Source organism: Macrotis lagotis, chromosome 6 (assembly GCF_037893015.1).
Source record: "Macrotis lagotis isolate mMagLag1 chromosome 6, bilby.v1.9.chrom.fasta, whole genome shotgun sequence".
Classification (NCBI taxonomy): Eukaryota; Metazoa; Chordata; class Mammalia; order Peramelemorphia; family Peramelidae; genus Macrotis; species Macrotis lagotis.
Window position 1 is genome coordinate 101,375,043 of NC_133663.1, and position 21,753 is coordinate 101,396,795.

The 21,753-nt window shown below is 31.1% G+C and overlaps 1 non-coding gene across 1 annotated transcript; it reads left to right on the top strand.

Moving 5' to 3' along the window:
* The first annotated feature begins 20,684 nt into the window (after positions 1 to 20,684).
* Positions 20,685 to 20,791, top strand: LOC141492449 (U6 spliceosomal RNA). The gene has a single exon (XR_012469915.1). It is a non-coding gene; the product is annotated as a U6 spliceosomal RNA (small nuclear RNA).
* The last annotated feature ends 962 nt before the right edge of the window (positions 20,792 to 21,753 follow it).

The following is a 21,753-nucleotide window of genomic DNA, read 5'->3' on the forward strand; positions in this document are numbered from 1 at the left end:
ATTTGGAAGTACTAAAAGCTTGAAAGTCCTGAACCTGTTTCCTAGATCTTTAAATAAATCAATAATTTATACTCTAAGAAATTAACAACAGATTCAGTACAGACAGTTTAAAGTCTCGAAAGCTAGAAGGAGAAAACTAAAAAGGAATGTAGCAATAAATATCCATTGTGGGGACACCAATCTAAAACTGAATATCTGCAAAATAATTTCAAAAAGAATTACAGAGAACAATAGAATCTGAGCAGAAATTACACATGAATTTCTACAAATGATGAAGTGAGAGATTATTTCAAAATTTAAGATATTTCCTCTTTATATATTTTGTCATTTTTCAATTACTTACAAAGATAGTTTTCAAAATTCATCTTTTTGCAAGATTTTAGGTCTACAGTTTTCTACCAGTCACTTCCCTTGCCACTCTCCATGATAGTGAACCATCTGATGTAAGATGTATATGTTTAATGTTTAATATCATATTAATCTTATTCTGAAAGAACTAAGGTGAATAAGACATGAGAAAGACAGAAATAAATGAAATAAATTTTTAAAAGAGGAGCTAGCATACTTTGCTCTGCAAACTTCGTAAATTTTTTCCTCTAGATGTGGATGGCACTTTCCATAACTTATCTCTCAGGATTGTTCCTGAACATTGTACTGCTGAGAGAAGTTCTATCCACCATAATAGTTCATCTTAAATATTGCGATTAAAGTGTTCATGTTATCCTGGTTCTGCTCAATTCACTCAGCATCAATTCATGCAAGGATTTTCAGGCTTTGCTAAAGTCTGGTCTCTCAGGATTTCTTACTGGATAATAATACGCCAAAGTATTCATATTCTATAAATTGTTCAGTCATTTTCCAGTTGACTGGTATTCTCTCAATTGCCAATTCTTTGCCACTACAAAAAGAGTTTTTATAAATATTTTTGTTCTTGTGGCTATGTTCTAAGTTTTTATGATCTCTTTGAGATATAGACTTAGTTGTGTTATTATTGGATCAAGGGATACACAGTTTTTTTTTTCTTTGCACTTTTTACATAGTCCTAAATGGTTGGATCATTTGACAACTACACCAATGGCACATTAGTTTACCAGTTTTCCCAGATTCTCACCAATACTTATTGATTTCCTTATTTGTCATTTTTGTCAACCTGATAAGTATGAGGTGATACCTTACAGTTATTTTAATTTCTATTTCTATTAATAAAAATCTGAAACATTTTTCCATAACTCCACCCATTTTTTCAAATAGTTTATATAGAATTGGAATTAATGGTTCTTTAAATGTTTGGTGGAATTTACTTGTTAATCTAACTAGGCCTGGTGATTTTTTCCTAGTAGTTCATTGGTGGCTTGTTCAATTTTTTTCTCTGAAATGGAATTATTTAAACATTTTATTTTCTAATCTGTTAATTTGGGTCATTTAAATTTTTGAAAATATTCAACCATTTTAATTATATTGTCAGATTTGATGACAAACAGTTGGCCAAAATAATTCTGAATTATAACTTTAATTTCTTCCTCATATGTTGTTAATTTACCCTTTTGATGTTTGATACTCATAATTTGGTTTTATTTTTAATCGTATTAATCAAGTGTCCATCCATCTTATTGATATTTCATAAAACCAACTCTCATTTTATTAGTTCAATAGATTTCCTATTTTTTAATTTTGATTCCTCCTTTGATTTTCAGAATTTTTAATTTGATAATTAATTTGGTTTTTGAAGTTTTTGTTGAAGTATTAGTTTATTGATCTCCTCCTACTCTATATAATTCATATCAACATTTAGAGATATAAAATTTCCCACAATAGTAGCTATGACGGGCGGCTAGGTGGCATAGTGGATAAAGCACCGGCCCTGGAGTCAGGAGTACCTGGGTTCAAATCTGGTCTCAGACACTTAATCATTACCTAACTGTGTGGCCTTGGGCAAGCCACTTAGCCCCATTTGCCTTGCAAAAAAAAAATCCCCTAAAAATAAATAATAGGTAAGATAGCATCCCATATCTCATCATTTTCCTTGTCTTAGATGAAACTGTTGACTATTTCTATTTTATTTTTTTGTTTAATCTACTCAGTCTTGAGAATTAAGTTATTTATGGAAAGCTAGGTGGCACAGTGGATAGAGCACCAGCCCTGAATTCAGGAGTACCTGAGTTCAAATATGGCCTCAGACATTGCCTAGATGTGTAACCTTGGGCAAGTCCCTTAACCCCATTGCTTTACAAAAAAGAAACAAAAAATGTTTTCTCTTTAAAAAAATAAAATTAGGGGAGGCTAGGTGGCGTAGTGGATAAAGTACTGGCCTTGGAGTCAGGAGTACCACGGTTCAAATCTGGTCTCAGACACTTAATAATTATCTAGCTGTGTGGCCTTGGGCAAGCCACTTAACCCCATTTACCTTACAAAAAACCCTGAAAATAATAAAATAAAAAAAATAAAATTAGGTTATTTAATTTCCAATTATTTTTCAGTTTATTTTTCCATGATATTTTATTTCTTGTAATTTCCATTCCATCTTGATTTCTAAGGGAAATATTTAAAATTCCTGTTTTCTGATATTTGATTATATGATTTTTATACCCTTATACAAGGACAGTTTTTGTGCAGATGTCATGTACTGAAGAAAAGGTATATTCATTTCTTGCCCCTTCATTTTTCTCCATATGTCTATCATATCTAACTTTTTAAAAATTATATCTGCCTTCTTAACTTCCTTCTTGTTTATGTTCTGTTTAGAATTACATAATTCTGAGAGGGATGGTAGGATCCTCTACTAATATAATTTTGCTATTTACCTCTTCCTATAACTCTTTAAGCTTCCCTTCACTGTACCACTTGATACAAATTTGTTTAATTTTGTTTGGTATCTTTTTCAGAAAATTCCTTTTAATTAGAGCCATTGTTGTTTTTATTTTGTATGAGATCTTGACTGAAGCACCTGCATTTTTTTTACTTTAACTTCAACTTTTTACCTTTATGCTATGTGCATCTGACTCCTTCAAATGTGTTTTAAGTATAACATAATGTAGGATTCTGTTTTTAATTCACTCTGCTATCCTCTTCTATTTTACGGGAGAGTTCATCCCATTCACATTCACAGTTATGATTACTAACTGTATTTCTCTCCATCCTATTTTTCCCCTATTTGTACTTTTCTATCTCCTTTACCTTTATCCCTGTTCACCAACATTTTCTTTCTGACTGCTGCTTCCCTCAATCTGACCTCCCTTCTATTAGCTCCTTCTTCCCCATTTTTCCTCTTTCCTGTCCTATCTCCTTATAGTATAAAATACATTTCTAAGCCCAATTGGAAATGTATATTAGTTTCTCATTGAGCCAAATTCACACTCTCCTTCCTTTCCTTCTACTATAATAGGTCCTTTTTCTCTTCATGTGATATTATTTATCCTCTAATGCATCTTCCTTTTATACCTAGTATAATCATTTTTCCATGTCTTGTCTTATAACCACATCTTCTGTCAAAGTATTCTCCTTTCACATCTCTCCTGATAAAAATACAATTCTCAAAGTTTATAAGAATCATCATGTTTTGATTTTACTGGACAGTTAATATTTGGTTTTAATCCAAGTCATTTGTCACCTGGAATATAATTTTACAGTTCCACTAAGTCTTTTAATGTTGAAGCTCATAAATTCTACACAATAATTACTGTAGGTTCCTGGGTATTTAAATGGTATCATTTTGACTGCTTGCAGTATTTTCTCCTTTAGCTGATAAATCTGATTTTTCTTTAAGTTTTTATTTGGGGGTCTATTTTAGGCATTGCAGAGTAATCATAGGATATTTTGGCAGTTTTCTATGATAATTTCCTGAAAGATGTTGCCCAGGTTCTTTTTATGATTGTAGCTCTCAAATAGATCAATAATTTGTAAATTATCTTCTGGATATATTTTGCATATCAATCATTTTCCTAAGAGGATCTATATATTTTCTATTTTTGGAGCCTTTTGATTTTGTTTGATTGAATCTTAGTATCTCGGAATACTTTTTGTCCAGTTCTAATTTTCAGTATTTTATTTTGTTCAGGTAGTTTATGGGTTTCCATTTCCAATTAGTCAATTTACTTTTAGATGAGTTGTTTTGCTTTTCATTTGGCTAATTTGAATTTCTGAAGACTTTCCCCTTTCTAATTGGTAATTTTACTTTTTGAATGAGTTACTTTTCTTTTCTAGTTGTTCAGTTTTACTTTTAAAGCAATAGTTTTCTTTCTCTAATTGATTAATTGCACTTTTAAATGAGTTAATTTCTTTTTTCCATTTGAAAAATTTTAATTTAAAAGGTATTATTTTCTTTAATAAGTTATTCATAATTCTTCTGCATAACTCATTTCTTTTCTCAATTTTTCTTTTCCCTTTCTTCTTTAAGTTTTAACATCTCTTTTGAGCTGTTCTAAGATATCTTTTTGATTTGAGATCAGTTTGAATACTGCTTTGAGGCTTTACTTATAGGCATTTTGTCACTGTTTTCATTTTCTGAGAAATTATTTTTTATTATCCCTAACAAAATAGTAGCTTTCTATAACTAGCACCCTCTTTTGCTCATTTTGATTTGTACTCCTCAGTCTCGGTGGATATAGTCCCAAGATGTTTTTTTGGGGATCAGGGATTTAGTTCCTAGGTTTCTGCTATGGCATCTTAGGTGCTCATGGTTAGTTCCTTTTGTTAGGGCAGGTAAACCCAATCTCACTTACTAGCATTCTTTGGCTAGAACTTTGTCTTCTGAATTGGATCAAGTAGAATTATAGAGGAAAATTACAGTCAGCTGTAAAGTTAATGTCTAGTACTCCATAAAACAAAACCCTGAATAGAGTTTAGTTTTCCACCTTCCAGTCTTCCAATGAGAGGGGATGGGGTTGGGAGATACTAAATATCCAAGTTAGCAACATGAGTTAAGCAACATGATGAGATTTCTGGTGAAAAACTCATTCTGGAAGGCACACCTTGTTCCATGGAATTAAATTTGAAGTTTGCATTTCCTCATCCTCCATGTTGAAGAATACATTTTAATTATATGTGTGATATTTTTAGATAATTGCAAATTGTATTAGGATCAAATTTCCCTGAAAAAGTACATATAAATGTTTTGCCTTATATCTTTGAAGAGGGCTTGCAATTAATGGAAATCAAAGTATAACATTTGGAATATTAGTTTGTTCTTATATGGACTTTACAAAATTTCAAGTTTTCAGAGTATGGATCTGAAAGACCCCCTTACATCCTAATTGGAAGTATTCTTGTTTAGGAGGAGCAATTCAATTTTTATCCTCTATTATGAAGTTTCTCCTAGAAAATCCATGCAATAGTTCTCCTTCCTTTTATAATTGATATTCCCTTTACCAAAAGTTCAAAAATTTTAATAGATAATAACTGCTTTGATTACAGCAGAGCTCTCAATAAAATTTCAAATCTCAATAATAATGAAACATGAAATAATTCTTCATGTGAAACTACATAATTCTGACTCCCAAGAGATAGATAAAATATATTACTTCAGGAGGAATTGCAGAGATAGTATCTAAATTTTCTTCCTTTCCTAATATCCTCCCTGAATTTTCATCATTATGCTTTCTCTTCTTCAAATATACTGGGTTTTTTTGGATAAAGCACACTCTATCAGAATATGTACATACTCTGTGGAGTCATATACATATATATATATATATATATATATATATATATATATATATATATGTATGTATGTATGTATAAAACATCCCACCAAGAATCAAGATTCATTGACATGATATCCTCCTTGCTATCCTCCTTGTTATTTTTAATTTTTATTTTTTTAAGATTTTTTGCAAGGCAAATGGGGTTAAGTGGCTTGCCCAAAGCTGCATAGCTAGGTAATCATTAGGTATCTGAGGCTGGATTTGAACACCAGCGCCATTGCTCTATCTTTCCAACTCTATCTCAGTCTCTCTAGCTCTGTGTCTCTATGTATCTGTATCTGTCTGTCTGTCTGTCTTCCTCCCCCACTCTCTCTGACTTGTGTCTCTCTCTTTCTCATTTTTTTTCAATCCTAGAAAACATTACTACTGCTTACAAAGTCTGGACAAGATACTCAAAAACTACCTGTAGATGCCATTTTCATCTCTGCTACCTATTAAAGTCAAGAGATGCATAAAAGAAAGTCAGATATAGAAAATTAAGGGCTTTTATCTAGAATAAGATTTAGATATTTAAGCTGAAGTTTTAAATACAGAAGTGAAGGACAGAATGTGGAGATATTCTATCAGTACTTACATCTTAGAGAGACACAGAATAATATCCTGGAAATTGAATATATATATATATATACACATACAAGCTGGATTGTATTGGGAAATTAATCAATATATTCAATAATATTAGGATTCTTCCTGACACAGATGACCTTTAAAATCAGGATAGTCATCTAATGATGCTTATATAACTATGAGATAAGGAATAATAGAGTCTGAAAAATTAGAGGTGAAGGTCACCCAAAGGGCAATGTAGAAACATGTTATGCATAAGAAGGTTTTAATTATCAACAATCTAGAATTATACAGATGTGGCATAAGGTGTTATCTGTGAAACTGAGAAAACGTTTTAAGTAGACCAATCATGTAGCTGTAAGTACTCCAATATTTCTACACAGTGCCAAGAGATATAGAGGAAGGCACTCAGCATGTGGCTAAAGCCATCTGGAAGATTTATGGTAGGATATAGAAAACATATTCTCAGACGGAGAAGATGTGGGTGGGTTTCAATCTGCAATATTAAGATTGAGTTTTTCAAAAGATCATAGATCTATTAAATTGTCTAATAAATGAATGAATCAGGAACAGATTAGATTTACTTAGGCACATATTCTCATTCAAAGATCTAGCTCTATATATTTGCATTCTTTTGCATTAAATATGGATTTGTCTATATTTTCCTACTAGGTCTATTTTCTGCAATAATTACTTTCAGGTGCATGCTTAGTGTTACAAATGTCTTACATAGGCAATGTATCTATATGCATTCCCCTTACCCCATTATGTAGTTTAGAATTCTATTTCCTGATTGAAGTGTTTCAACTGTAAATGTTTTGAAATATAATAGGATTCTTTTCTTTTACTTTTTATCCTCTAAGGATGTAAAAATCATATACCAGCATTGCCTATTTTAAAGATATAGAATTTGTCACTGAGTGCTAGCAACCTATTATCTGTATAAATAAATTTCTCATTTTTTTTACTGCTTATATATCCCTAATTAGTTTTTATATTTCCTTATTCATTTATTTATTTTTGCCCAGGGGCTTGAATATCTGAACAAGGAAAAATATACACAAGGGATATTCTTGTTCTGCCTTCCCTTCAAAGGTGGGAGTCTAGGAAAACACTTAGAACATTTGAGTCCTAGTATGATTACTTTCAGGGAAAAGACACAGGCATTTTATGTGGGGTAGTAGCTCATCTGTATGATAAGCTACACAAGTAGGGATTGAGATGAATCAATTTTCCTATCCAAGTTTAAATAATTTATATTTTATCTTGACAAAATGTTACTCTTTCTATAAATTGGAAGTGATTACAATATCAGTACCAGTTACAAGAAAAGTCTACAGAAGTATGACCAAATCCGACAGGGTTCAAGGTTCTCAGTTTTTCTGAATCATTGAAACCTGAATCCTAAACAGTCCAATTGCTAAGGAGGAGACAGAGGCACAAAACTGACCTGATTTAAGGTTTGTCAGAAAGGGTTTCTCTTTATTGTTTGCCCTTTGTGTTCAAAGAGGACCAAAATAACATCACAATTTTTGAGATCAATGTGCACAATGTCTAGCTGTTGCTGATCCTACCAATATGAACTAGGATGTTCTGCCACAAGTTGGGCACAAATAATCTGTAAAGCATTTGGGATGAATATGTCTCAAAATCTGCACATCTCATGTTTCTTTGGGGCTACTGTAATTCTGCTTTGCTCATACAGCAAAAGCAGATGTGGGTTTTCATGTGAATGATCCTGCGGCAGTGTCTCCCAGGTTTTTCTATCTATACCATGGATATTTATAGAGGTCTTGAGAGTTTCCTTGTATCACTGCTTCTTTGCTTTATGGGCTTGTTTGCCTTGTATAAAGTGTATAAGTAATAGTCTTTTAGGCCAATGTATGTTTGGCATTTCACAACGTGCAGTAGAGTTTGGATGTTTGGCAGTTCATTTCAAGAAATGACCTCAGTATCTGGTATTATATCTTGCTAGGTAAGCTTCAGAATCTTCCTAAGACAATTTGAATGGAAGCTGTTCAATTTTTTGGCATGACATTGCAAGCTTGTCCAAGTTTCACTGGCATACAATGAGATCAAGACTATAATTCGGTACACTTTCAGTTTGATTGGTTGACTAATACCTTTTTTCTCCCAAATGATATTTTGGAATCTCCCAAATGCTAACCTCGCTCTGTCAATGTGTGCTTCAACTTCACCATCCGTTTTACATCCCTGGTATCCCTGGTAAGTTTGTAAGTGTTATGACCTAGATGAGTAAATGTGGAACTATACACCAAATCTCTGAAAGTTTTCCATTCTTTTTTTCCTCCTTCTCTTTTACTAACAATGCTCATTTTTCTCTTCAAGTCGTAACAAACTGTCCAGGAAGGAGAAGAGCTCTAATCTATTAGTATTGAGTCTTCTGGAAGTTGTGATGCCTTCACTTTTGTTGATCCCAAATGTTAAGATTGTAGTAGATAACTGTAAGATAGGTCCAACTATCTGCATCACATATCACTTCATCGATGTAACTCACATCATTTATGTCTCTTCTCCTACAATGACCTGCTTAGGGTTGACAACCCTCTAAGTAAATGACAGGTTTAAGGCTCCTCTACCTGGTTTCCCCCATCTGCCTAGATGGTTTACTGCTCTGAGATCAATACACAATTTAAAAACTTTTGGAGCCACAGATGAGAACTGGATGGTAGATGGATTTCTTAGGTAGATGAACCCTATTAAGGTCTTGGAAGTCTTCACACCAGAAGACAGTGGGAAGTTATTCAATGCCTAAGAATAACAAGAGAAAGATCCAGAAAGAGGAAGTAGTATTATATTTTATTAACATAATTCACTTATTTCATAATTGTGTTAAATTCTAATAGTCCCATCTAGCTTAGCAAGTTAGCTTCCACACTAAGCCTCCTTAATCTGGTGTCTATGAGCTTGTTTTATTTTATTTTATTGTTTGATAGAGTTATTTCAATATAAGTACCTTTCTTTGTAATCCTAGGTAATTTATTTTATTATACTTTAAAAAATTCTGAAACAGGGTTTATAGACAAAATTTTCCAAATAGGTACTTGAACTTCAAAAAAAGTTAATACCTTCATTTTTTTAAACTAATTAACCTAATTAAAATGATCTATTATATTATAGGATTTATTTTTGCTATTTTACAGCATAGAAGGATATAGACCTAGGGAAGCATAAGAGGTTTAAGAAAGTACCCATTCAGTGAGACAGAAGGAATGTTTGAGAAGCATTTTTTATAATATTCCTTTTAGCCATATCTGCCCTTCACCCTCCCACTACCCATGATAATCTTTCCCAGAATGACAAAAAAAAGAAACTGTGGGTCAATGCTTAGTGAAGTCAGTGAGAAACTAGTGCCTTTTGCTTCCAAAGAAATTCATGGGAAACTAGCTAATGATTATTGATTTAGATATTATTGAGTGCTTCGTGTGTATTAGTATATATGTGTTTATGCTTGTTTGTGTGTACACCTATATATGTATGTATATAAATAGCAAGAGACGTAAATGTATCCCCATATATTTATATACCTACATACAAATGCATATACATGCATCCAACTATATATATGTAATAGTCTTGCATTATAATATAATTGTGATGAAATTAATATATCATCTCAGATTTGAAATTACTTTTCTGTGACAAAATAAAAGATTTACTTTTAAGTCTCACAAAAGTCATTATAGATTTGAAATATATTGTCTTTAGTCTAGTGTTTTAGAAAAAAATATAGTTATTTTTTTACCATTCATGCAAAAATAACCCTACTGAAGAATAAAACATTGTATCCTTTAGAGCAATATATTTAACAGCATTCATGAACATGGAATTTATATTCTATTGAATAAGAATTATTTTTCAGGTGGAAAAACACTATCACCACAAATATGTTATAGAGGGGAAAAGTGTTTTAATTCAATACATCAATCTAATTAATAAAGTAATAAATGACAACCTGAGGTGCAGTTAAAAAATAGTAAGAAGATTTTCTATAATAGTCACATATGAAAATTTAATGGATCCAACAGAACCATATAGGCTGAAATTGATTTATCCCTTCTCATATATGAATGCATGCATACATAAAAATGATTTAGAAACTAATAATACATATGCACATATACATTTATTTTATATATGTATCTTTCTCTCTCTCTCTCTCTCTCTATATATATATATATAAAGACACAGGTATATCTGCATTCATATATGTATATACAAATCTATAATATTAAATAGTATGAATATAATATTGCCCTCTTTTGTTTTATTTATTTGAAACTTAATGTGTTTGTTTAAGGTGAAGGCAAAGTAGAAGTTTCATTTTTTTTAATTACTGAAGGACTTTTAAAATGAATATTATGATTTTAATTATATTAGGTAATACTTTTGATTTAAAATTTGGGGATATGAGTTTGGGTACATAGATCATAAAATCATTGATTTAGAGTTGGAAAGGAACTTAAGGTATTTTGTTTGGTTTATTTGTACAGATGACAAACTGAGGCTTAGAGAAGTGATTTCAAATTCAGATCTCTTAAGGCAAGACTATTTATATTGGTAAGAGGGAAAAAAGAGATCAAGTTATGAGTATGAATTTATACACTTATTTTGACTTCAAAAACTAGTCTCCTTTTTTTCTGTCAGCCTTTCTATATCTTTGTCTGTCTTCTCCCTTATCTTTATTGCTTTTGAACTCTCACTCTCCGTAACTTTACTTTAGATTTTGTTTTAATATGTATAAAAATATTTATAGCAACTCTGTAGTGACAAAGAATTTGCAATTGAGGGGATATCCATCAATTAGGGAATGGCTGAATAAATTGGGGCATATTTATGCGATAGAACACTGTTGTTCTATCAGAATTCAGGAGGAAATAGTTTTCAGAGAAGTCTGGAAAAACTTACATGAACTGATATTGAGCAAGATAAGCAGAACCAGAAGAACACTCTAATAGCAACATGGGGGTGATAAACAAATTTGATGGACTTGATCACTCCATCAAGGCAATAATCAGGGAAATTCTAGTGAGTCTGTTTTGGAGAATAATACTATCTCTATCTAGAGAAGGCGCTATGGAGTTTGAAAGAAGACAAAAACCCTATTATCTTCAATTTTAAAAAAAAGCTATGCTAGGCATTAAATGGTTCTGCTAACTCTAATATTTTTTTCTTCCTTAAAGATGTGTTTTTTTTCCTCAACACTTTCAATTTTTATCTATGCATATCATGGAAACAAATGTAAAGACTATCAGACTCCTTTCTGTTGGGGCATGGGGAGGAAGAAATTGTAAAATTCAAAACCTTGCAAAAATTATTGGAAGAAACTAATAATGTATGTAATTGGAAAATGAATAAAATGTATATTAAAAAAGATCTTGTGTTAAAATATGTATGTTCAGGCTATTAAACTTCCTTTAAATACTATAACAGATTTTGTGTATGTATTTCACCAAAAAAATGTAATTTTGCATATCTATATTTAAACTAGTTAGGAAGCCATGGTCAGTCAGTCTTTTCATAGGAATAATACAAAAATTCATGGGAAGAATAATTCAGTGCACAATTGGATTATTGCATGAGTGAGATAGAGATACATTCTTTTCTCATCTGCAAATCCAAGGGTGAGGGTAGGAATTGCATTGTATGAGTCAGAAACTTCCATGAGTCAAACAGATGATTTCAAGATCACTAGTAGAGAATTTAATACCCACCAAAAAACAATCTTTGGAGGCCAAGATGAGAAGATCCCTTAACCAATAGGCAGTACTATATATCAGGGTGGCTAGGCTACTTGAAAAGTGAAATTGAAGTTCATTCAAGGACCCAAACAAACTGAGAATACAATAAGAATAAGAAAGACCAAATGTTTTGGAATGTACTGAAAATGAAGGCAACTGAAGCAAATATGGCAATTGGAATTTACCTTGGGCTAGTACTTTTAGCACATTGGCATAGTATCTAATCCAGACACAGTTTAGGACAGGAAGAATGAATAAGACTTGCTTAACCTATAAACTGGATCACCAAAGCCTATGAATATATTTTAGTTACTTTAGGATAAGGAAGATGTATTTTATAGTTAGTCACTTGTACGATAGTGTTTCTTGTCTTTTCCCTATCTTTTTCCAGTTAAGTGTTCTGGATAAAACGTAAACATTTACTTAGCTGAACCAAGGAGAAAAATAATTTATCAGTATTTAGGATGACTTAGCTTGGGAGATAGAAAAAAGTGCCAGAGAAGTCAGGCATCTTGCTGATCATAACTATTCTTTTTCTTTGACTGAATTATGTAAGGGCTAGATCTGCTTATTGATGACAATGTCAGAAAAGTGGTACCCAAGGATAACTATGATTCTTTTAAAATTTCACTTCCAGCACAGGGAAGCTGTACAATTCCAGGTATGTTGCCATGTAAGAAAGTTAGATACTTCATCTCTGAAATCGGAATGATAATGCTGTGGTACCTAAATTATTAAATGGATTTTAGGATTCATTATGTTGAGGATAAGAATAATAAAGCATAGCATAAAATATCATTATTGCTGTTGTTCACTTCTGTGATTATTACAAAGTATCTCATCAAATTTCTTGGATGGTATTATTTTTATTTATTTATTTTTACTGTATGTTCATTTTTTACATTTCTAAATTCTCTCCTTTCCTCTTTGCCTATCCCACCCTTTAAAAATATGAACAATAAGATATCAATTATTCATGTGACATCATGCAAAACATATTGTGATATGATTGGTGAAACATAAAGAAAGTTAAAAAAGTATGTTTCCTTCAGCACTCATACTTCATCCATTATGGGAAGTAGATTACATTTTTCAATATGGATTCTTTAGAATTGTCCAGGATTATTATCTTGATCAGAATAACTAAAACTTTCACAGTTGATCATCCTTATAATATTTCTGTAACAATCTTAAATGTTATCCTTCACTTTGTATTAGCTCATAGAAAGCTGCAGTTTTTTTTTAAATCATCCTACTCATTATTTCTTTTCTTTATTTTTGCAAGGCAAAGGGTCACTGACTTGCCCAAGGTCCCCCAGTCAGATAATTATTTTGAACTCAAGTACTCCTGAATCCCGGGACAGTGCTCTATTCACTGTGCCACATAGCTTCCCCTTACTCATTATTTCTAATAGCAAAACAATAATCCATTACAATGATATCCCATAATTTTTTTCAGTCATTCCCTCAATTTCCAATTTTTATCATCAAAAAAGAGCTGATATGTTTTTTTCTTTGATCTCTTTGAAGAACAGAACTAGGTGTGTCATTATGTCAAAGGAAATGAACCATTCTTTAGCCTATGGGCATATGCTCTTACCAACATTTGTTAGTTTCCTTTTCTGTTATTTTATCCAAACGATTTCCTTAACCACAGAATATTTTTAATTTGCATTTTTAATTGTTTAGATCATTTTATATGATTAATGATAGGTTCTTCTGAAAATTATCTGTTTATTTCATTTTAATACTTATCAATTGGGAATGACTTTTATATTTATAAATTTGTCTAAATTCTCTGTATAGTTGAGAAACAAAGTCTATCAGAGAAGCTAAAATAATTTTTTCCCTAGGTTCTTAATATTACTCTAATTTTGGCTGCCTTAACCTTGTTTGTGCAAAACCATTTCCATTTTATGCAATAAGTATTACCCATTTTACCATCAGTGACACTCTATTTCTTTTTTTATAAATGATTCTTTAATTCATGAATATTATAGTTATCATTTTCTGTGTGTGTGTGTGTGTGTGTGTGTTTTGTGGTGCAATTGGCATTAAATATGTTGCCTCCTTCGCAAAGTTGGCAAATATCAAGTGTCTGATGTTGAATTTGTACTCAGGTCATCCTGATTCCAGCATCAAAACTCTATAGCTGTCATTGATGCTTAATATTTTCAAAGAGAATTAAAAAATTTGGAAGCAGAGTCAAATTAAAAACTTTTGGTCTCAGGGATAAACTCAGACACCGGATCCATGAAATTAAAACCTTTCCTTCAAGAAAGATATTCAAATCAAGACACTATACTAAAAAACTGACACAGGATCTAGTTTAAAAAGTCTATGAAGTCAAAACTGTTTTTTTTTAGCACTAATTTCAGTCTGTGAAGTAAACAGAAAGGATGCTTTTGATTGTTAATGCTAAAGAAAAAATTTTGAGAGTCCCTTGAATAGTAAAGATGTCAAATCACTCATTATTTAAAGAAATTAATTCTGATTATTCACTGGAAGAAAATATAATAACGTTCATAATTAACTACTTTGGTTACATAAGGAAAATACTCTGATGTGAAAAATAGAAAGTAAAAGGAGAAGAGTATAGCAAAGAATGAGATGTATAGTGTTATGAAAGCAATAATGAAAGTGAGGTTTTACAGACTTCAGGTGTTAGTAGAGAATAGGAAGGTCCTGGCATGTTTTGTTTTTTGGGGACATGAAGACATTAGCATAAATGAAGGAGGACAATAGCACTTGCACTTTGTCAGTTTTAATGACATACACTAAGGAAAATAAGTTTTAATCATTGTCTAATTTTATTTGCATTGGTAATGCATTCACCACCTTCATTTTAATCCTGAAAATTTGATATTATTCTTTCTTTTTTAAAACAAATTAGTGATGTCTCATCTATTTTATTATTTTTTCATTTCAAATCAGTTCCTAGTGTTATCAATACATTTTTAAAATTTCAGTTTTATTAATTTATCATTGATTTAAAAGATTTTTAATTTATATTTATTAGGGGATTTACAATTTTTCTATTTATTTACCTGAATGTGCGATATGCTTATATCTGATTTCTCTCTGTTGATGTATGCCTTTAGAGCTATAAGTACTACATTGACTGCATCCCATAAATTTTGATATATTGTTTGCAGCCTCTTTGATTGAATAATTGATTGTGCTTTTATAATACATCCTTTGACCTATTCATTCTATATAGGCACATTTCCTAATTACATATAAAGAACATTTTTAACATTCATTTTAAAAATTTTGAATTCCTTTCCTCTTCACCCTCCCTCCACTCATGAGTACATGACTAGTAAACAATTTTATATATATTAGCAATCACAGTAAATATTTTTGCATATTAGTCATTTTGTTAAAGGCACAAACCCAAGAAAGTAAGAAAATCAAAAGAAAAATTGTCTACTTTGATCTAAATTCATACTTCATCTTTCCCTACCCACACATTCTCATTTTCCCTGGATGCTCAATTTTCAATTCTTTGCTACTACAAATAGAGTTGCCAAAAATATTTTGGAACATAATGGGACATTTTCCATTTTTTTTATGATTTCTCCTGGATATAGGCCTGGTATTGCTAGGTCAAAGGGTATGATCAGTTTTAGTGCTTTTTGAGCATAGTTACATATAACTCTTCAGAATAGTTGGATTAGTTCACAACACCAGCAACAATTTATTAATATCCCAAGCCTCCCATGGCATCTCTATCATTGTTTTACATTTTTGTCCTCTCTTGTGAATTTGATAAGTGTGAGGTGGTCGTTGTTTTAATTTGCATTTCTCTTATCAATAATGATTTGGAGCATTTTTCATATGATTATATATAGCTTTAAATTATTTATTTGAAAGCTGTCTATTCATTTCCTATGATTATAAAATGAGAAATGACCTGTAATTTCACAAATTTCATTCAATTACCTATACATTTTAGAAATGAGACCTTTATCAGAAACCCTAGCTAGGTAAATTCTTTCCCAGTTTTCTTTCTAATCTTGTTGCTTTGTTTTTATTAGTGCAAAACCTTTTTAATCTAAAAGATTTGAAATCATCCATTCAGCATTTTTAACATAGTCTATTTTTAAACAGGTCATAAATATCTCCTCTTTCTATAGATCCTGCAAAGCTATATATTCCTTGAGGATTTCTTAATCTGTTAATTGGTGCATGAGATCATCATTTATGTATAAATTCTGAACACATTTTGAGATTAATTTGTTATAGGGTGTGAGATGTGGGTCTATATCTAATTTTTGCTATTCTAATTTCCAGTTTTCATAGCAATTTTTGTCAGATGATAAGTTCTTATGCCAGAAGCTATTATCTGTGGGTTTGGCAAAAAAAAAAATAAAACAGATTACTACAATCATTTATTTCTGATACTTTTGTTCCTATTCTAATCCTTTGATCCATTATTCTATTTCTTAACCACTACTAGGCAGTTCTGATGACAGTTGCATGAAAATAAAGTTTTAGATCAAGCAGAGATGGACTTTGCATTTTTTCATCAGTTTTCTTGATATTATTGACCTCTTGTTGCTCCAGATGAATTTTGTTGCTATTTTTTCCCAGATATGTAAAGTATTTGGTAGTTTGATTAGAATGTCAAATTAGTCGAAATATTAGAACTCAAATTTAATTGGAGTAGGATTGTCATTTTTTATTATATTAGCTCAACCTAACCATGAGCAATTTTGTAGCTTTTGTAAGGCAGTGGGGTTTAGTGACTGGCCCAATTTCATACAGGTAATTATTAAGCGTGTGAGGTCTGATTTGAACTCGGTTCTTTGTGATTCCAGGTATGGTGCTTTATCCACTGCACCACCAAGCCCTAGCTTCCCTCTAAGTCAGATTGATTTTACATATATTTGTTTTGGGGGTTAAGTGACTTTCCCAAGTTAACTCAGCTAGATAATTATTAAAGGTTCGAGGTTGATTTTGAACCAAGGTCCTCCTGAATCCAGGGCTTTGCTCTTTTCAGTGTACCACCTAGCTGCCCTGACTATTTTCCAGTTCTTTAGATCTGACTTTAATTATGAGAAAAATATTTTCTAATTGGGGTTTTCTTGGGAGGTAGATTCCCAAGTTGTTACTTTAAGTGGAATTTCTCTTTCTATCTCTTGGATTTTGTTGTTCATATATTATATATTATATATGTATATATGTATATATACATATATATATATATATATATAATTGTTGATGATTTATATGGATTTATTTAATCTTCTGCTACCTGCCTGAAATTGCTATTTGTTTCAAGCAGTTTCATGGATGGTTTTCTAGCCTTCTCTAAGTACGTCATCATATCATCTGCAAAGAGGGAAAGCTTTGCTTCCTCACTGAAAATTCTAATACCTTAAATTTCTTTTTTCTTCTCTTATTGTTAAGCTAAATTTTCTAATAATATATGGAATAGTAATGGTCTTATGGGACATTCTTGTTTCACTCCTGTTATTACTGGAAAATTTTCCAGTTTATCCCCATTGTATATAATATTTTAATGGTTTTAGATAGTTACAGCTTATTATTTTAAGGAAAATTCCTACAGTCTTTCTCTAGTGTTTTTAAAGGGATGGATGCTGAATTTTGTCATTCTTTTTCAGCATCTACTGAGACTTACTTTGGCTCTCTGTTATTGATATGCTCAATTTTGTTGTGTTTTCCTTATATTGAATAATTTCTTTCAAACTAGTGTAAATCCTTCCTGAAGATTGCATATTTTTCTAGTTAAAACATGGAATCTCTTTGCTAAAATTTTATTTGAAGATTTTTGCATCAACATTCATTAGGGATACTGGTCTAATAATTTTCTTGTCTGTTTTGACTCTGGTTTAGGTTTAAGTATCATATTGGAGTCATAAAAGAAATTTGGGAGAACCTTCTACTAAATTTTAAATTGTTTACACAGAATTGTAATTAATTGTTCCTTAAATGTTTGGTAGAATTAATTTGTAAATCCAAATAGATCTGGAAACTTTTCGATATGGAATTTCCTGTTGGATTCTTCAATTTCTTTTTCTGAAATGTGATTATTTAAGTAGTTTATTTCCTCTTCTGTTAATCTGGGTAGTTCGCATTTTTGTAAATATTCATCCTTTTTACTCAGGTTGTCAAATTTATTGGCATACAAAATAACTCTGAAATACCTCTTTAATTACCTCCTTATTGTTCGTGAGTCCATCCTTTTCATTTTTGATACTGGTAGTATGGTATTACTTCTTTTTTTTTTACTCAGAATAACCAAAGGTTTATCTAATTTTTTTTCAATAAAGCCAACTCATAGTTTTTTTTTTTTATTAAATAAAACATTTCCTTGCTTTCAAATTTATTAATCTCTTCTTTTATTGTCAGGGTTTCAAATTTGGAATGTAATTGAGGATCTTTGATTTATTCTTTATCTAGCTTTTTTAGTTGCATACCCAATTCACTGATCTCCTTTTTCTCTTTTTTTATTCATAAAAACATTCAGAGATATAAAAATTCTGTTAAAAATTGCTTTGGCAACTGCCCATAAATTCTGATATGGTGTCCCCTTGTTATGATATTCTTGGATGAAATGTTTGATTATTTCTATGATTTGTTTTTGGATCCACTCATATTTTAAAAGCAAGTAATTTAGTTTCTAGTAATTATGACTTATGTTTTCATGATATTTTTTACAGTTGTACATCATTTTATGCATAGCCTGCATTTATAATTTCTGTCTATGTACATTTGATTGTAAGGTTTTTATGCCCTAGTACATGATCAATTTTTGTATTATACTATGGAGAATATATATATATATATGTGTGTGTGTGTGTGTGTGTGTGTGTGTGTGTGTGTGTGTGTATACACATATACATTTATTTTTCTTATTTTACATGATATTTTATTTTTCCAGATACATGTTTTGAAAGTTTTTCAACACTCATTTATATACATATGCATATTTTTAAGTTTATAATTTCCTTAAACTCTCCCTTCCCAACAGTCAGATGAATATTGTAACTACACATTTGCTTTAAATATGTTTACTGATTGATTAGTCATTTTCAGTATGAGGAATTAGGATTAAGGGAAAGAAATGCGAAAGAGAATTAAAAAAAAAGTAAATGTGATGTTCATCAGATTCTGAACTTTTTGTTTTATTTTTGTTTTGTTTTCCTCCTCTGCATGGGGATAGCATTGTCTATAATAAATCTAATAAGGTTGTCCTAGCTCTCTGAACTACTCAGAGGAACTGCATCCATCAAGGTTGATCAACTCAAAACATCATTGTTAATGTGTAGAATGTACTCTTGGTTCTGCTACTTTCACTCAGCATCATATCCTACAATTCATTCCATGTTTCTTTAGAGTCCAGCCATTTATAATTTCTTATAGTTAAATGACATTATTCCTCATTTGATGAGCATCACCTCAATTTGTAAATATTTGCCTCACCAAAAAATGCTGCTATGAATATTTTTTTAATACGTGGTCTTTTTTCATTTTTTTATTTCTTCTGGAAATAGGCCTAGAATTGGAATTGCTGGGTCATGGGCATGATCATTTTTATTGCTCTTTGGGTATAGTTCCATATTGCTCTCCAGAGTGGTTGGATCAGTTCACAACTCCACCAGCAATGCATTAATGTCTCAATCATCCTACAACCTCTCAAATATTGAAGATTTTCCCTTTTTGTTATATTAATAACTCTGCTTTGTGTTAGATGATTTCTCATAGTTGTTTTAATTTGCATTTCTATAATCAATAATGATTTGCAGCACTTTTTCATATGATTGTCCATAGCTTTAATTTCTTCTTTGATCTTTCTCAAATGGGGAATGATGATATGTAATGTTATAAATTTTATAAATGTTATAAATTTCTCATTTAGAAATGAGAATTTTCTAAGAAACCCCTAGCTGGGAAATTTTTTCTCAGCTTTCTGTTTTCCTTATAATTTTGGCAGCATTACTTTTATTAGTGAAAAATCTTTTTTTTAATTTAATGTAGTCATAATCATCCATTTTGTAGTTTTTAATGCATTTAATTTCTTCCTTGGCCATAATAATAAATGTCTTCTTATTTACATGTATCACCTTTCTGTGTAGGAATATACTCAGTTTATCCTTATTGAATTTATTATGTTTTCTCTTACTTGTTTATTTTTTGGATGTTTCTTTTGAGTATATTATTAGAAAATTACATTTTTTGTTCAGCTCTTGTCTTTTCATAAAGAATGCTTTAAGGTGTAGCTATGTGACACAGCACTGACCCTGAAGTCAGGAGGACCTGAGTTTAAATCTAGCCTAAGACAATTAATACTTACTTAACTGTGTGACTTTCGGAAAGTCGTTTAACCCCACTGCCTTGCAAAAACAAAAGCAAAAGCAAAATAATTCTTTAAAATCCTCTTTTTCTTTGAATATCTATTACCCCCTAAGAAATATGCTTTTTTGCTACATTTGTGATTTGTAATTATAATCCTATCTCTTTTGCCTTCTGAAATTCATATTTCAAATTCTCCAGTCTTTAATCCAGAACCTCCTAGAACCTGTATAATTCTCACTTTGGCTGCAAACCATGTGAATTGATTTTGATTTCTTTAAGCATTTTCTCCTTAAACTGGGAGCTCTGAAATTTGGCTATAATATTCCTGGGGGTGTTTATTTTGGCAGCACATATACTAAAATTGGAATGATACAGAGAAAATTAGCATGGCCCCTGTGCAAAGATGACATGCAAATTCATGAAGCATTCCATGATATTCCTGAGTGTTCATTTTAGGATCACTTTCAGGAATTTGAGAAGTGAATTCTGTCAATTTCTTTTTTCCCCTCTGGTTCTAGGATATCATGGCAGCTTTCCTTTTAACTTTTTGAAAAATGATGCAGGCAGACTAATAATTCTTAAATTGTCTCTTCTCAATGAGTTTTCCAGATCTGAATTTTTTCAATTAAATGTCACATTTTTTTATATTTTTAATTCTTTTGATTTTGTTTAGCTATGATTTTTTATCTCATGGAATCATCTTTTCCTTTCCTATTTCTAATTTTTAAGGAATTGCTTTCTTCAATGAACTTTTGTTCACTCTTTCATTTGATCCACTCTGTTTTTTAAGTTCTTTTGTTCATTGATTTTTTTCATGTCCTTTTGCATTTGATCAATTCTACTTTTTTAAAGATTCTTTTTTTGAGGGGCAGCTAGATGGCACAGTGGATAGAGCACCCACCCAGGAATCAGTAGGACCAGAGTTCAAATCTGGCCTCAGAAACTTAATAATTGCCTCCTTGTATGACCTCGGACAAGTTACTTAACTCTATTTCCTTAAATAAATAGTTTTTTTTAAAGATTCTTTTCTTTATTTGATTTTTGCAGATACTTTTTGTCCCATTTTTGCACTTTATCAAGCTGTTCTCTCCATTTTCATGATTCTCCTATAACACTCTTATTTTACCTAATTGTTCTTTTATGCAAGAAAGTATAAGACCTTGAAGGACTAAAGGTCCCAGTGGGGTGTGCCAAAATCCCCCAAAGCCTTGGAAGTGTGGTAAATTTGTCTTAGACTGAGGAAATGACTGAACAAAAGAAAAAGATGAATATGACAAGAGAAAATTACTTTGGTTCCATTACAACTTGAAGTTTCTGTATACAAAGACACTAACAGAAATAGAAAGTGGGGTCAGGCTATGAAAGAACTCAAAAAAAAAACTTTTAAAAGCAATTAAGGG